This window comes from Canis aureus, chromosome 4 (assembly GCF_053574225.1).
Source record: "Canis aureus isolate CA01 chromosome 4, VMU_Caureus_v.1.0, whole genome shotgun sequence".
Taxonomy (NCBI): Eukaryota; Metazoa; Chordata; class Mammalia; order Carnivora; family Canidae; genus Canis; species Canis aureus.
Genome location: NC_135614.1, coordinates 8402654 through 8416432, shown reverse-complemented (window position 1 = coordinate 8416432; position 13779 = coordinate 8402654).

Sequence of the window (13779 nt, the reverse complement as noted above, 5' to 3'; positions counted from 1 at the left end):
TACATTGCATTTGTGCTTCAGTGTTATCTTGAAACGTGATAGTAACTGATAAAATGTTTTTCATGGGCTTATCTTCTATAATTTTAAACACATTTTAATAAAATCCAAAGTTTCATGATGATATCACTAACCTGAGGCCCATACGCAGTCCTGTTATTCAATCATGCTCAAGGCTGAGGACAGTGTTATTCACAAAGAGGTATTTAATAAATGATAGCACAGGAAACGAAAACCATCATTCTAGTCACATGGTTGGAAAGACCTGTATCGATCTTTACTTCCCCACAAAACCACATAAATATATGATGGTGTTATTGAACCAGCTTCCTCCCAGCAAATGAACTATGGCATTGCTCAAGTGGTATTCGTCTTATTAAGAAACAAAATCCTAAAAATAAAATAGGAAGACAGCTCACAGAAAAACATAAGTATCCAATAGAGATTCTATATCAGTAGGAATGATGCAAGATATAGTTTTAAGAGAGGAGCCTATTTTTAATTTAGAATATTCACAATATATGTATTAGAAAGGAAAGCTGTGGGTGGAAATTAACTCCCCTATGTATTGCAGATTGGGAAATGACCTCCGTACAATCTCTCCAAAAGTGTGATGAGACTATATTTGCAGTTGTTCTTCTCTCTCTGCCAAAACTGAAAACTTCCTCTTTAACTTATTTTTTCTCCAAAGTAGATAATAGCTTAGAATTCTACATAAAATACTTCTATTTATTTGCATTAATTTTATTAATCTAACATTTAAAACCTGTTAGAGTATCTTCAAATCAACTCTAAGTGAATGAATAGAACATGGTGACATTTTGCCCAACCATGTGATTTGCAGGCCAAACTTAGCATCTCTGTGCCACAAAGTAAGGCAAAATTTGGCTAACTAAATTTTAGACATGAAGAAAAACAAAGAAAAACAACAGCACCAACTGAGAAGGTGAAGACAACCCTCAGGAAAATGCAGGCACTATGTACCTTGCTCCTGGATTGTCTCCATAAATAGAGAATATGATTGGTCCAGGAAAAGATTGTGCTGAAGAACAAACAAGCAAATAGAAATGAATTAGAATATTCCCCCTGAAGTCCACATTCCACCTGCCACTTCCCCTAAATCAGAGGGCTATCCACTTGTTCTGCTGTCTCAAACCCTGCCTTAGAGAGAGAAGCCCATGGGAGCAGTGTCTCTCTTGACATACATCACAATTTATTTATTCTTTACAGGCACTTATAAAAAGGGAAAGAGACATATATATTTCCACATATTTTGGGCAACATGACACAGCTGCAAATGCGTGAGAACTGTAATCAGCAAACTTGGGTTCAAGGCCAGATAACAAACTTCAGCTATCTGAGACTCGTTATCCCCATCTGCCACCAGGAACTAATGATCCCTGCATAATAGAGACACCTTGAGAGTTAAAGGTCCTGAAGTCTATCCAAATACTGGTTTAGAAAGGGTCATGAGAAACCACCATAGGCAGTCTTATAGTTCTCACCAGAATCACCTCTCAGTTTGCAAGGACTGAATTAAGAAAAAAAGTTCAGAGAAGGATCTATAGTGGAAAGTCCTCGGTAACATTCTAAGTAGGTGCTATCCAAACCTTCACACAGCCTAAGTCTTTATTCCTTTCTTCTCACCTCAGTAGAGATGGAAAATGTACCCTATAATTAATTAATGCCTGTTGTTTTCAAGAGGTCTTTCTTTTGAAGATCGAATCCTGCCAAAACTTCAACCAGGTTTTAAAATCATGCCTGTAGATAGGTGCTACACTGCCTACAATCTCTACAGCTCATTTTCTCCTGGGCCCAGAGTTCTGCATGTTTGAATTCTGGTCTCATTCTGATGCAGTGTTTCTTAGTTCCCACTGTGAAATTTGCTCAGCCTTCTTACACCACCGATGGAGAATCCGTTCTTTGCAACTATAACCTCTTGGTCTTCTCTTGCCATTAATCCATGTAGATGTTTTGTCTTATAGTCATGCATTGCTCTCTCTGCTTGCTGTAATGCTCCTAGTTCAAGCTGCGGATTTACCAAACCCACATTAAATTCCTATATTCCCGTATTCCAAAGTCTCTGTCTCATCTAATTTAGGATTAACTGCTAAACTAATGACGGCTGCTCTTACTCCATCATCCTGACATTATGCTGTGCTGGATCCAGAACCAACACCCCGAAACAACAGTCATTATGCAATTTTCAGTTGGTGTTGCTATTTAGAAAATACCCCTTTTGTGCATCAATTTCTCATGGTGTAGTCATGTAGTAGCTATGCAACTTAGCTCTTATAGTCCTCGTTCTCTAGTATAGTGCATCATCTGAATGCAGCTATGATACCCATGGCTTTTTCTGTCTGGTTCTCCCCAGCTGATTTTTGTTAGAGAAGAGTTCTTGATTGGCCTGACCAAGTTTGTGCTTCCTAAAGCTGTGTCACTGGCCACTCAGGAGTTTGGTCCTCTTCGAGGCAATTTAGAAGTGAGTTCTGGGATATAAGTTAAATGGTTAATATTTACTGAACAGAACAGATTCAACACTGACTCTTAAGGACTAGGAGCACTGTGCTTTGAGCTGATCTTTTGCTCACTTTCAGAAAGTAGGAGAGTGACTTAGGCAGAAATAAACATTCCCTGAGAAGTGGTACCTTTGAGCAGTGGGCTGATAACTGTGCTCTCCTGTGATGAGAGCAGAAGAAATGCATCCTTTCTCCATTTCCTCCCCAAGCTCTAGCTACTACAATCTTGTTAACAGATGAAATCAACTTTGACTTATTAATTTAGTGAAAGCCACATGCTCTGAATGAAATGAAGAAAAATAGCTTTAGTTAACACAGGGGAAACATTTTGAATTGGCTCCTGGCTCAGTAAGTCAGCTTTCCGCAGTGGTAACTGATGCCTTTTACAGACTTCCAAATGGACTTGACCATAATAGCAGAGGTAACTGTATAGCTTATTTGGAAAGAACTCCTCCATGAGCTGAGATTTCCCACTCAGGCCTCAGTTCTTGACCTACACTTTGAAATACAGAAAAAATATTAAAATCCCCACACTGAAGTCACCATTCAAATTAAGATGCAGAAAAAAGATTTAAGGCCTGGAAAGGTTAGGTCTATAAAAGACCCACTTCACCAAATTTTGGTGACTCTATTATATCATTCACTTATTCTCTCCCTCAAAAAGCACCACCATCAAAAAAAGCTTCTTACAACCTACACTAAAGTCTTCAACACATCTAGAGAGGCACTTTCCCTTGTTATTACAATTTATTCCTCCAGACTGATCAACTGTTTTTCAAAATGAACACAAAAATCACATTTTCCCTTCATATTCAAGATTCATTCTAACCAGCAGAGCATTCTGTAGCATTTAGACAGAGCTTCTTACTGAAATGTACCAGGATTATATCTTTAATACAATGCATTACATGTATGAAGCAGCTCTCAGTAAAGAAGCAATTTCTATAAAGTGATCTCTCACTGTGTTCCTCACAGGTTCAATGAGATAAACGTTACTCAGGAGGCTGAAAAGAGCATTCTCTTTTGTGAGTGAATACATTGAGACATTGAATAGGGAATAGTAACTTGTCTCAAATTCAACCCATTCAATAACTAGTGAACATTTAATATGTACTCAGTAATATGGGAATTACAAAGGAGCTATGTGATACGTCCCCTTCTCTGCTGGGTTTGCATTTATGTTGAAGGTGGCAAGACAAGCATGCATAAATAACAAGAAAAAGAAGTGTCACAGAACCTAATTCAACAGCAGAGAATGAAAGCAATGTTAAACATAAGGAAAAGTTGGTTGTTGCATCCAACATCCAACAAATAAGGAGATTTAAATGATCTCTATGATTCTGTAATTCCATGAAAGGAACCAGTCACAATATGCCAGATCCTATGGGTAGAGTCTGAGACAGAGTTCAAGTATTCCTAGTTTTAGATATAATGGCCCTCTGTCTATTCCTAAATGCTTTCAGGACCTCTGATTCTATTCAGCCAAGGTCATACTTAGTAACTGGACTTTATGAAGGGAGTTGTGGGAAGGGAGTTGTGGGAATCACTTGTGTGATTCTCTGACACCTCAAGTGTCAGAGAAGCCAGACATGTGACCCGAGAGCCCAGGCTTGCCTGAAGGAGGTGGTGTCTTTTCTCCTTTAACTGAGGAAGACCATTCTGCCTAATGCTACCAGAATTCCCCATTTTTCAGGACAAGCTCTAAGGGAAAACTTTATGTGAAATCTTATGATTTTAAGTATGTATTACTTTTGTGATTTTGTGACTTGTGCTTTGAGTAGTTCCAGTATTTTATGGTGACATATGTTAGCCTGAGATCTCAGGCAGTGAACATATGTGGTTTAGCAATGAATGATATATCAGGCTGTAAACCATTATCCTTTGGACCATTACATTGATATGAACTTATGAGTAAGTGATTATAAAGGGATTGTCTACCTGACTCAGCTGCCCTTGAGTATCCTAAGGGGTTTCTGTGGTGCAGAAACTATTGAGTTTAACAATATTCTACATAACCAAACTGCTGCTTGGCCAACAGCTATAATTTGCTATAATGGACAGAACCATCTAATATATGAATGATCTCAGGTTAGAGATATTTACCTTCCTAAACTCAGGCACAAGTCAAGTCACATTACATTAATAATCATAGAGGAGTGGTTTCTTTTCCCCCTAGAGTATAAGATACTCAGAAGAGAAAACTGAGCTTTGAAATAGTCTATGTGGAATTAGCAAGCCACTTGGAGAATGGCTATCACTGGGCTGCAGCACCAAACATAATTGACTGGAATTTTCGGTAAGGAATAATCCATTTGTGTGTGCTATTGCCCTAGTGCTTGGTGAGATAATCAAGAACTATCAGTGGAGCCACCTTTCCAACACATGCATTGAACAAAAGCACATCTGACATGAGGCTGGTGGACACAGCAAGCTGCTAAATGACTGCCAGAGCTCTGCTCTAAGTGACAGTCTAGGAATCAGCTCTTTTGCTGCTTGCTCTCATTTAAATATGAAGTTGACCTCCTATAGCTAATTAGAAATGCATATAGCATATGATTTATGTTAGGGGGAGAGAGTTTGGGAGAAAGGTCCATTAAAGAAAAGAATAATGGAACCCAAGTGCCTTAGGATTGGAGGAGATGTCAATTATCTCATTTAGTTCCTTTCTTCTGGAAGGGCCTATTACTACCATGTAATTTATGGGCCTGGGGAGAGCAGTAAAACCATGGAGAAGAGGAAACAGATGAATCCAGACTATTAACAACATGATGTAGGACTTATAGATTTTTACCTTCATTTTTGAAGGAGCTCACTAAAGTCCAAATATAGGGTACAAGAGAACAATGATGGTTAATTTTAAAGATTGTTCTATCTCCTCCATATGATTTTTTACTTATAAAAAATATACGCCTCCATCACCCAAGCCTTTTTTCTTTCACTGAACTTTTTGTACTCAATGTTTTTATATCTTTGATGATTAAATTATAACAGCCTAACATATGTGCTTTTTGATAGCAGGGCCCAGAAATAGAATGTTAATTTCATAGACCTGAAAAAAAAAATAAGCGAAAGATGAACCAGTGTTCATTTTCCCATATCCGAGCTAGAGATTTATTAAAAGTCTTTTGCATGCACATATCTCCACCTTCCAACCCATATTCCCATGACCCATATATGGATGGGAGGGAAAGCAGGCATGTATCTGTAGTTGGAGCCACAGTGCACGGAGCCAGGAAACAAGGACCAAATCATGTTCAAGAAAAAATACCAAGAATCAGTGCTGGAGCACTGCCTGCAAATGAGACTCAAAGAAGCAAGAGCCTGGACTGGTTTTGGGAAGGCTAGAATATAGGGTCAAGTGGCTGGAGATACATAGAGAGCCAAGAGCCGAGACAAGGACCTGGAGATAAAACACAGGAGAATGGAGGAAACAGTTGAGATTGCTCATTATTGCTCTTAGCAGCAAGTCCTCCATGGAACCGAGTCTCGGAAAGGCAGGCAGTAAGATGGAAGAAACACTCTATTTGGAAATCTCTCCTTCTTCTACTCGGTCTAGAGCATGCTTCTCTCCTAGAAAGGCATTCTCTCTAGGAGTGTTTTTCTCACCAGCTCCCTTCCATTTAGCCCAATTCAATGTTTATCTGAGCAAGCATGAGTTAGCTACTGATATTCTTAGCACAAATACTCTAGCTTTTTCCATATTGTCTTACCTTTATCCAAAGATAAGCTGTTGTAAAAACTATTACTCTCAATAAAAGTATAGTAAAATGAAAAGTAAATAAAAGCATTTTTTTTCATTTCTAAAAAGTGTTTCATTTCATTCTCTGGTTTTACTTATTTCATGCTTTTAAAAATTATTATTGTTTTTCCAAGTATCAGACTTTTTCATGTAAACTAAGCACTGGATTTCTTCCCTTTTTTCTTCCACAGTTCAGTGAATATTCATTCTGCTTTAGTCTGCAAATTTGCTGTGTGGGTCTATATGAACATATATGATGACTTTTCTTCAGAAGTCATTAAAGTGGGGGTACTGGGTGACTCAGTCAGTTAAACATCTGCCTTCCCCTCAGATCATGATCCCAGGGTCCTGGGATTGAGCCCCAGGAACCCCCACATTGCATCAGGCTCCCTGCTCAGTGGGCTTCCCCCTCTCCCTCCGCCCCTCCCCCTCTGCTTGTACACACACACACACACACACACTCTCTCTCTCTCTCTCTCAAATAAATAAAATCTCTAAACAAACAAAAAGGCATTAAAGTGTAGTTGGTCCTTTTTTTTTTTTTTTTTTTTTTTAGTGTAGTTGGTCCTTAAGAATGATTCTGAGAAGCATGAAGTTACCTTTAGACAACAAATATAAATAAAGAAAAAAGCAAATATATACCTCTCTACTAGATTATAAACTCCCCAAGAACAATTAAACACAATTTGCACATTTTGTATTGACAAAATTTAGTATACTAAGATTCTAATCACAAGTATGAATTATTTAGTAAATGAGTGAATATTTATTGATGAGAATGCACTGAATATAAAACCTTGTTCTTCCATGTGGGTGCATATCTCCATGTTTTGTTTCTCTTCCCTCTTCTGAATTCCCTATACTCCAGTCAAATGGGAGTACTCATTTTCATCTATATAATCTCATCCCTTCACTATTTTATTTATTGGTTCATTCATTCAATATTTCTTTTATTCAATCAGTTGTTTACTCAAGAAAATAATTGTATTTTCAAAGTGCTAAGAAAAAATATCCAGTGAAAAGGGCTCAAAAATTAAGGTAATAATATACTTCCAGATAAATAAAAAAGTGAGGGAATTCATCACCAAATAAAAGAAATCCATAAAATAAACTCAAATTTATCCATAATAAAGTAAATACAGAAGGAAGCAATCCTGGGGTGATGGAAATGATTTCATGTGGCAGCTCAGAGACTCAGGAAGTAACAAAAAGCAATAAAAATGGTAAATATGTACATAAACTAAATGACTATTGATAGCAAAAATCAACAATTATAATGTTTTATGGTTTAAAATATATGGAGAATTTGAAAACAGTAGGATATAAGATGAAATGGGGTAAGAGATGTTAAAGAATCCTAAAACACTTGTCCAGGAAGTGGGAAATGTGCTGGCTTTGCTTTAGTCAAGGAGGGAAGTTTTGTTTTTGTTTCTGTTTTTTAAAGATTTTATTTATTTATTCATGAGAGACAGAGAGAGGCAGAGGGAGAAGCAGGCTCCATGCAGGGAGCCCGACGTAGGACTTGATCCCGGGACTCCAGGATCAGCCCTGGGTGGGCCGAAAGCAGGTGCTAAACCGCTGAGCCACCCATGAATCCCGGGAAGTTCTAATCTCTAGATAACCACCACATAAGGAGTAGAACAGTGAGGTGGTAGGGAATAGATATATTAAAAAGAATCAATCCAAAAGTACGTGAGAAAGAAGAAAATAAAAACAGAGAAAGGTGGGATAAAACAAACAAACAAACCTAGTAATTACATTAAGTGTAAATGGACTACCTGCTTCAATTAAAAGACAGAACTATTCAGGTGGGATAAACAAAAATTATATTCTACTTACAAGTGATCCATCTCAAGTATAAGGACCTGAGAGGTTGAAGGTAAAAGGACAGAGGAAGATAAACTAAAAACTCCAGGGATCCCTGGGTGGCTCAGCAGTTGAGCGCCTGCCTACAGCCCAGGGTGTGATCCTGGAGTCCGGGGATGGAGTCCCACACCGGGCTCCCTGCATGGAGCCTGCTTCTCTCACTGCTTATATCTCTGCATCTCTTTCTCTGTGTTTCTCATGAATAAATAAATAAAATCTAAAAAAACCCTACAAACTCCAAGCAAGAAAAAATTAGAGTAACTACTTTATTAACAGATGTAATGAGCTCTGGGGCAAGAATTCTTACTAAAGGTAAAGATGAGGCAGCCCAGGTGGCTCAGCGGTTTAGCGCCGCCTTCAGCCCACGTTGTGATCCTGGAGACCCGGGATCAAATCCCACGTCAGGCTCCCTGCATGGAGCCTGCTTCTCCCTCTGCCTGTGTCTCTGCCTCTCTCTCTCTCTCTGTACGTCTCTTGTGAACAAATAAATAAAATAAAAGAGTTGGCCAGGCTTTAAAAACAAAAAGATAAAGATGGGTGCAATAGATATAAAATTTTACATTTGTATCTACCTATAACAATATATATTACTGTATAAAATATATTTAATATCTAAATTTAATATAGTTAAATATAAATAATAACAATATTAATATATCTAATACATAAAGCAAGAATTGATGGAACTAAAAATGGAAATAGAAAAATTGGAAAATTTTCAAATTTGAAGTAGTGGGAGATTTTAAAAACTTTTAACACTTCTTTCTCAGTTAACGATAGAATATACATATAAAAGGCTCTAAGGTATAGAAAATCTGTACAATGTGATTAACAGACTTGACCTCACAGCATGTCTATAGCACTGATCCTGGTGACTGAAAAATACACTTCCTTCTTAAGTTTATGTGGAGGATTTACCAAAATTGACTATTTCTTGAGACATAAAGCAATCTCAATAAATTATTATGTATTGTCATACAAATTACATTTTCTGACCACCGTAAAATAACAATAACAAATTAGAAAATCTCTATATACTTGAAAGCTATGCAATAACCTCTAAGCAGTGCATTGATAAACTAAGGAATCAAATTAGAAATTAGAAAATATTTTAAACCAAATGATAAATGATTATTACATGACAACACTTGTAGCATGCAACTAGTACATGCTTAAAGGGAAATCTCTGGCTTAATATTAGAAAAGAAGAAAGGCTAGAAGCAGTTTAGTCATTGATCTCCAGAAGTTAGAGAAACTCAAAATAAAAAAGATAAGGGGATATTTTAAAAAGAAAAGAAAAAAAACAAAATAGAATCAGCAAGTCAAAGTTTGGTTCTTTGGAACGAAGAGCAAAATATAACAAATCCCAATCGAAGTATAGATAAAAGAATAAAGAAGACACAAATAACCAATATCAAGACAAAACTACCTATTCTATAGATAACAAAACCATCATAAAAGGATAAAATGAACAACTGTATGCTGATGTGTTTGACAATTTAGTTGGACATATCTTTAGAAGAATACAACCTATCAAAACTGACACAAAAAGGAAAACAAATTGTTAAGAAAAACCTTCTCAAAACAAAAACTTCCCACCCAGACAACTTCACTAGTGAAATCTTCCAACATCCACAGAAAAGTGATCCCTCTTACATATGACTCCCCCTCAAGAATAGAAAGAGGAGTATTTCTACATTTTTTTTAAAGAGACCAGTCTACACCAAGACATATAACCATGATGCCAATAACATATAAAAAAGTCCTGGAGCGAACATCTTACTTAAAATAATAAAAGCTTTTCCCCAGAAATCAAGAAAGAGGCAAGGATGTCCACTATTAGCACTTCTATTCAATCTGTTCCTAAAGATTCTAGCCAGAGAACTAAGACAAGGAAGAGAAAAGGTATAAGAACTGAAAAAGAAAAAAAAAAAAACAAAAAAGTTATTTTCAACAAGGTATCAAGACTGCTATGTAGAAAGTCCAAGAGGATCTACAGATAAAGTATTGGAATCAATAATGAATTTATCAAAGGTCTTAATTAAATTCACTATTACAAACTGTTTTTCATAGATCAACAATAAGTAGAAAATTAAATTTGTAAAATGATATCATTTTTAGCATTAAAAACCAACATTTAGTAATATTTATGAAGAAATGTGCAAGGCCTTTTCACAGAAACCATAAAACTTTATTGAGAAAAATTAAATAAGAACTGAACAAATGCAGAAATATACCATCTGCATAAGGGGATAGCGTCTTTTTTTTTTTTTTAATATTCTATTTATTTAAGAGAGAGGGAACATGAGTGGGAGGAAGGGGCAGAGGCAAAGGGAGAGGGAGAAGCAGACACTCCCCACTGAGGTGGGAATCCTAGGTGGGGCTTAATTCCAGGGCCCTGGGATGATGACCTGAGTCAAATGCAGATGCTTCACCTACTGAGTCACCCAGGCACCCCAGCATGGGGTCTTCTGAGGGGCTGGTAATATTCTGCTTCTTGACCTGGATGGTAGATACTCAAGTGTATGAAATTATGGTAATCCAAGCTACAAATATATGATTTTTTAGGCTTTTCTACTTGTTTGCTATAACTAACAAGGTTTACCAAAAAGTACATAGATGAATAAAAGTTCTTTGTTCTACATTATTAACATATAGTTGTAAAATTATATATTTACATTTTCTCTTCTTGACTCTTTGTAATCAAGTTTGGTGTATTTGTGCTATTAAATGTGTTTCAAAGAACAGAACTACAATGATAACATTGCACATATAGGAAATGAGTTTTGGCTTGGATCCATCAACCAGAAATCACTTACCTTGAACTTGATAGGAATGGTCACACATATTTTGATCAATTTGCACTTTTAGACTGTATTGGAGGGGCATGACGTATGATTTAGTCTACACCTCCATACTACCAATTCAGCTACCATATTGTCTGAGTGGTCTGGGCTATATGATGAAGGATTTAACGTCACCATAGAACATAGGCCTAGACTGTCATTACAACATGGCTTCTGAAGGATTTGATTTTCAGTCCAAGAGGAGTGAGAAGCATTTATGGTTCCTTTAGAATGGCATTTTACCAACATATCAATGAAGTTTATCATGAAACTGCCGGGCTAAGCTGGGAGGGAAACTTAAATGGTGGAGAGGGTCTGACAAATGGTATTGAAGATTTTGGATCTAAATTCTTAACTTAATTTGATCCCCATGGTGCAATGTTTGAGTCTATTCGGGCCATTTCCCTGATACAGATCTGGTATTTGCCTCTGGCCATGTCAAGCTTCTTTATGGTTGTGATACTGATAAGGTAAAGATTGTCAAGTGACTTTTTACTTCTCTAGGAATTTCTTCAAATATTAGGCACATTATTTTTGATTGAGCCAGGATGCAATAGAGAAACGAGGAGCAGATGTTGATTGTTGATTACCAGTTGGTTCCATTTTCCATCAGCTGGTAACCTTCACGCACTTTCACTCAGGCTATATTTACCCATAAAACCAACACATTCAGTATTTAAAAAAAAAAAAAAAGGTAATACAAATTATATCAAAACATCTGGATATTTAGTGAGTTGGCCAGATGTTTTGGTGGTTAATAAATAAAGGCCGAAAAGAAAAAAAAAAAGAGTAAAAGAATGGACAAGGACTTAAATTAGCTACCCACTCCCATCCTCCACCTCCTCAGAGCAGTGGTGATGAAACAGTATGAATCACATTGAGAAGGTAAAATCAAAGGGATAATACATTTTGAAATTTAGCCCTGAACAAATAGAGGTGACCTTTGTCGTTTTGAGGAGAAATGGAAAGTTGCCTAAGCCTTTTTTGTATCTAGAAATTATTTCTCAATTGCTCATAATTTTTGAATTACATTTATATGGTTTCTCAGATCCAAGCCAAGATATGAATCCTCTAAGAGAGTTAGATGCTTTGCCAAATTGAAAATAGATTTGTTTTCCATGTTGGAATTACTGATGAAAACTGCAGGCACAAGTCCCCGCCCCCCCCTTCTTTCTCAAAGGTGAAACACATCTTGTTTTGTTCTATTTATTTCTTTCTCAACACAATATGCGTCATTGAATAATTCTCAGTTTCAGGAAGAGCTCCAGTTGGGAAATAAGTTTGTGCTCAAATTCATACTTTTTGCTTTTTGGCTTTATAACTTTGGGCCACTTAACTTTTTTGGATCTTCAGTTTCTACCTTTACAGGATGGAAATAATAATGACCTCGTAAAGTTACTTTCAGGAAAAAGAAAATAGTTTAAATGTAAAAGCCCTAGCACCTTTCCAAGTAGAACCTCTCCTCTACCGTTTGTGATTTGGAAGTGGGCAAGTCAGCTGGGGGAAACTCCCTCTTAGCTGGACACCTGAACACAAAGTTTTTTAAAAGGCTGGTTGTCATAGATTTCAGCAAAGAGAAGTGAGATCAGAGTGGAAAAGTATCTGGTATTTCTATATGCAAATTGACGTGACACCCTGAAATGGGAAATGCTCCATGTGTATTTTTATTTATTCCTTGAGCAAATATTCGCTGAGTACCTATGATAGCCAGGAATGATTCTAGATGTCGAGAACACAGACCTTAATCCCTATTCTCATAGAACATACATTCTGGTGGAGAGAGTGATAAAAACAGCAAAATGGATAAACTCTATGGAAGCTAAAAGGTGATCAGCCTATAAAATAGCACAGTTAAGGGATGTCTGGGTGGCTCAGCAGTTGAGCGTCTGCCTTCAGCTCAGGGCATGATCCATGGTCCCAGGATCAAGTCCTGCATCGGGCTCCCTGCATGGAGCCTGCTTCTCCCTCTGTCTCTGCCTCTCTCACTGTGTGTCTCTCATGAATAAATAAATGAAATATTAAACAAAAATAGCATAGTTAAGACTTTGGGAGGCCGAATGAATGAGTTTTAAATATCTTGGTCACTGGCAGATATTTCTGAGCTTTTTGAAAGATGTTGCCTCCATTGGATAATATTAATAAGAATAATAAAGTCTCTGTGAAAACTTGCCAGGGTGGCCCAGGGTAGATTGGGATTTTTACTTAGTTGCACATATTAAACCATAGTGGATGAGTTTCCATTTGGGCTAAGATATTATGCTTCTGCAGAGAAGAAACAGAAACCATTGCAATTTGAGAGCAAAATTTTCAGAAGGATCCCTACCCAGAGCTATACGTCAAACAGAATATTCTTTCCCAGGGTAACTAGCATCGCAAGGGGCTTGCCTCAGCAGGCTTGTACTTCCAGACATCATGTTCTGATTCTGAGTTCGATGTGTTCTGAAACGATTGCCCTATAAAATGCTATAGAAAGAAAATCTATTTCTGATAATGGTTAAATCTTTGCAGAAATATTTCAAGTTTCCAAAGTTTTTCTTTGATATAAAGAAATAATTAGTTGGAAAAGAAATTAATACCACAATGAAAGGGTCTATCAAAATACCAGAATAGGTTGCTTGAGAGTAGCAGTTAGTAAAGGACTTTGAAGTGTCTGCAGGGAAGGAACTATATAAATCAAAGCAAGCTTTTTATGACTAGGCAAGAATTTCAATATTTGTCCTGAGCGAATGACCCCCTCTCCCACTTCATACAGAAGATAAAGAAAGAGCAAGGACATGGAATACTTCAGTTCCTACCTCCAAGTCCCTTCCTC